Genomic DNA, 4,978 nt, shown 5'->3' on the forward strand with positions numbered 1-4,978 from the left:
GTCACATCTTTTCTCGTCTCGGCCTGTTTATATGCCACGTTTATACATGATGGCCAGATACCCCCCTCTATGGCTGTAAATAAGATAGGGACTCGTCGCTGCATCACTACGGGAGTCCGGCGGCCACGCGAAAAAGAAAGCCCAAAAAGAATTAACACAAAATAAGACAGGCCCTCTCTGGTCATAAAACTTCAGGCCTGTTTGGGGTACTTCCTTTTCGCCGCCGCCTTTGACGTTACGGCCGTCGCGCAAACCATCTGCTATTCAAAAAGCGCTTACCTTAGAGCAGCACCTCATAAAAGAGTAGCTCACTCGGGACGCATTTAGGCCCGATACGCTATCGCGTTGACCGTTTTGCGCCACACCGACTCTGGCGAGTTTATATTGCCACCCTCGAGCAACCAGGAAACTGCGATAATATTAATCTGTCTGTTGCGAGTGCCGTATCGTGGAAAGCCGTAACCTAAACATGTTGCGTAGAAATCGCTGTCAAAGCAAACATTCAGGTACGTTAGTGGTGAGGTAAAGATTGGGAGGGCATTTTGCGTTCGTATTTTTTCCGTGCCACCAAGATATCGAAGGCCTGTTCCTTTCGTCATACCAGAGGTTGGTTAAGAGGCCAAGACAAGGTGACGTCACCAGCAGAGGTTCGGGATAACGTTTAAGAGACAAACTGGAGCTGAGAGAGGAAGGTTGTATACCTTTCGATGCCTTGGCGAGGTTCCTATTTTTGTTTTATCAGTGCCACACGCGACGTGTGCCCTGTCGAACTTCGTGAGCCGGTCGACCTTCCTCACGCGCTGCATACAAATGCCGGTAAACCCTTTAAATGCTGGTTAACTGCCCATCGCGTGGCTTACCAGTCTCATGTGGGGGGCCGATGTCCCGGCTTATCTCAGCCCGCCGACCTGAACATAAAACACGGGTTGCACAAGGACGGTATAGTTTTCGTGGCCACGTGGGGATGTTGTGTACTTTGTTAAGATGCAGTGCTTGCACGTCTTTGCAAGCATTGCGTATAGGTTGTATTCCCTGAAACGTTTAGCTGTCAATTTTTTCTCCGCTTGGCAACCTTGGAAACAGCCACGGGCATGGCGCGGCTACTGTTGGGCCACTGCGCCCGCACGCCGCAGAAAAAAAGGAAACACCGGCGTGCATCGTCTGCTCCGTTTCAACCCGATTCTCAACGGTGGTGTCAAAAGAGATGTTATTAATTGCACTCACATTGGGGTCGAGGCATTACTTTGCGTTTGGTGGGGGACAGTTTGGAACATCAAACACACGCCGTGTGCGTAGCACGGACAAGTACCGCCATCTCCCGGAGCCCGACGTAACCAGTGAGAGAGAGAGAGAGAGAGAGAGAGAGAGAGAGAGAGAGAGAGAGAGAGAGAGAGAGAGAGAGAGAGAGAGAGAGAGAGAGAGAGAGAGAGAGAGAGAGAGAGAGATATTTAATGAAGTCTGGCGATGTTAGCGGGCTCAAATGCCTAACTTGCTACGCCAGTTGACGACGTGATGAAGGTGATGGCGATGATGTTCAAGAACTTGATTCGCACAGAAACGGCGAGTTATTCACAGCGACTGGTCTAGACCTGTGTGTTGCAGGTACTCTAGCAGAGCTTTGGTAGCCCGTAAAGCACGTTTGGGACAAGCCTATGGTCCTAAAACGTCCTTTAGCTGTATGTCCACGGAAAGCGGCAGTCCCAAAGCCACTGCGATGGACACTGTCTGAGCACTGAATCGAGCACGTTCATAGAACAGGTGCTGCAGGGTTTTTCGCACATCACAGTGAGGGCAGAGTGGCGGCATAGCTTGTTTCAGCTTAAAGAGGAAGTGGCGCGTGTATGCGACATTCAACTGCATGCGATGTAGAATTGCTTTTACCCGCTCGGAGAGTCCTGGTGGCAGTGAAGGCGCGCACATATGGTTGCTTGCATGCGTGCATCGCCAGTGAATACAACCTGTAGGCAGAACACGATATCTTGGTAGCGTGTATGAACTAATGAAGCCTAACCAACGCAATGCAAGTGGTAGCACAACCACTCGGTACCGTTTATACCTTCGTTTCGCTCACCCAAACTTACGCTGACTATTCTCCTACATGCAACACGTCGACCAGCAGCCAGGAGGACGAGCCAAGGTGATAAGTTGGAGCAGTGCGTTCGAGAATCCAGTGTCCGCTCTAACTCACTCACTCACTCGCTCACCCACTCACTAACCACTCAATCACCCACTCCCTCACTCACTCACTTACTTGCTCGCTCAATCGCTCGCTGTACTCACTCACTCACTCGCTCACCCACTCACTAACCGCTCACTCACCCACTCCCTCGCTCACTCACTTACTTGCTCGCTCAATCGCTCGCTGTAACTCACTCACTCACTCGCTCACTCATTCACTCACTCGCTCACCCACTCACTAACCGCTCACTCACCCCCCTCCCTCGCTCACTCACTTACTTGCTCGCTCAATCGCTCGCTGTAACTCACTCACCCACTCACCCTACTCACTCACTCACTTGCTCACTCACCCACTCACCAACTAACTCACCTACTAACACACTCACTCGCTCACTCACCCATTCACTCACCCGCTCACTCACTCACTCAAAATCGTTCGCCATGCAACATAACGCTACGCTGACGTAATATGGGCAGGAGTGACGTAATATGGGCCCGCATAAATACATAGTTAACGAGTGTTTCAACTGCAAATTAGTATTCAAGTGATATGATCGAACTGAGCTAGAGGCCCCGCTACAATAGCGCAGTCATGTTTTTGGCGGTGACTTGTGTCGGTGGCCGCCATCCGCACAGATGATTCTGTGTTGTTATATAGAGAAATCGCCGGAAACCGGCTGGGCAGCCGCCACTGCTGCTTATGCTTTCTTCATTATCTCCGTTATTCATTTGAAGTTTGCGATAAAACTGGTGTCACTGTTACAGCGACGGAGCAGTCTTTTTAACGAGCCAAACTTGCATTCTGTGTTCATGGTCCGTTTGAAAGCAAGAACCCATATTTAAGCCTGAACCAGCCAGTAGCGTTGCAGTATAGCAATCATCTAATAAAAAAATGGCGCCGTATCTGCTACTCTCGTTGCAAATGTCGACGAAAGACGATAGTAGGCTGGCGCCCCCGCCAAGTAAATGCCTCCCTTCTCTTTCCCGCTCACCTCTCATGCTGTTCCTCTCCCGTCTCATTCCTCCCAAGATAACGCGGTAGAGGTTTGCTCAAGTCAATTTAAATTACCGCGTTCCACTGCTTCGAGTCAGGTGCCTCGATGCCAGCGCTGCCGTACGGCGCAGTTGCGCGTGAATCGAGGCACCTTACCACAACGTTTATAGAACCTCGTTGCCTTACTCCACGAGCGTTAAAGCGGAACGTGAAACCTATCTAGTGGAACATTTCGTTCCTGTTGCCTCTTGATTTTTTAAACGCCATCAGGTAGCGCGGGCAACAACAGGCTGGTGGGCGAAAAGCATTGAGGGGAATATTGCCTAGGATAGTTACCACCTGAAACAGAAAAAAAAGTATTTTGTGCCTAACAACCTTTTTGTGCCTTGCCTAAGCAGCGCTAGTATTAAAGCAAAAGTATAAAACATAGGTGTATTAGTCCTTTTTGGTAAGATGACATGTCATCACCCCGCTACAAAGGGGAAACAATAGCAGTCATCATCATCATCGATCATCATCATCGACGGTTTTCTGCAATTGATGTAGTATATTATTTACTATCACAAAAACAAAGCATCCCTGAATTTTTAAATAAAGAAACATTGCAAATATCACCCATGTATTGATTTTCTGCCTTATATTTGCGTAGTGTCATATTCTTGTTCAACAATGTTGAAAAGTACGACTCAGGCGCTTATATTTGGCTGTGGGTATATAAGACTATTGTGCAGTTTCTATTTCACTTTGGCCGGTTGGCTGAATGGAGTCGCAGACAGACAGTCAGACAGACAGACATGCAGACAGACCAAAGTTTCTGCGTTTAAGTAGCCCAAGAAAGACTATCATCTTTAAAAAGTAATAACAGGGCATTTCTACCTTTCTAGCACAATTACCTTCCTCTGCGGGCTTTTCCTCACACCCTGACACACGAACCCGCTTCTGTTCTGTGTTTGCCGTTTCCTCCGCAACCTTCCGATGATGTCACCGAGCACTGGCCGAAAACAACATGGCTGACCTCTCAGCTAGCGCACGGACTGAGAGACGAAAGTAGGTCAGAACTGTTTTCAGGTAAGCGCACTTCTCGATTGCGCAACCACGTCGCTCCATCTTCTCCTCGTTTTTCTTTTTGCAGCCAGTAAGTACTTACGGGTAATTACTTCCCGCTTGCTTCGAGCACACCCCGCGGTGAAGCGATGACTGTGCTTTGTTTCAATTTCGGGCGTGTATAATCGCAACAGTCAGCCTTTGCGAGTTGTCCAGAGACATCGCCGATTAAAGTGTGAACCTCTACGTTACAGAACGGCCACGTCCATGCATTCCTTCCCGACTAGTGGCCATTTATATTAATTACATCCCTCCGAAATCCGCACCGTTCTCATGCCATTTTTTTAGTTCCACAGTGAAAATGTTTGTCGCGGCAAATAGATCGTGGCAAAAATTTACGCATCTGCACGAAGTGAATCATGACGAGTGGGCGAAGCGCTGGGGATCATTCTTACCGTAAATCACCCGTGGCATTGCCCACTCGCGCATGTAAATGAGTGACAACGCGTGTGTACAGTATATACGATTCCAATCCAACCCAATCCAATTCGGTACAATTCAATTTAATCCAATCCAATCCAATCCAATGCTCCTCGCGCATGCGCAACACTGTGTACACGGACGCCAATCCCTAAGCGAGGTCCTAAAGTGCTTCGCCCCTCAAAGAAAACTAAGCTGCATCATTAAATGCAGCAGTCAATCGATAGATTGTAGAATTCGAGTTTGGTAAAAAAAATAAAAAAATACGCAGAACGGAAGGGT

The sequence above is a fragment of the Haemaphysalis longicornis genome, unplaced genomic scaffold (genome assembly GCF_048455015.1).
Source record: "Haemaphysalis longicornis isolate Haplotype H1 unplaced genomic scaffold, Haemaphysalis longicornis Haplotype H1 scaffold_9, whole genome shotgun sequence".
In the NCBI taxonomy this organism is placed as follows: domain Eukaryota; kingdom Metazoa; phylum Arthropoda; class Arachnida; order Ixodida; family Ixodidae; genus Haemaphysalis; species Haemaphysalis longicornis.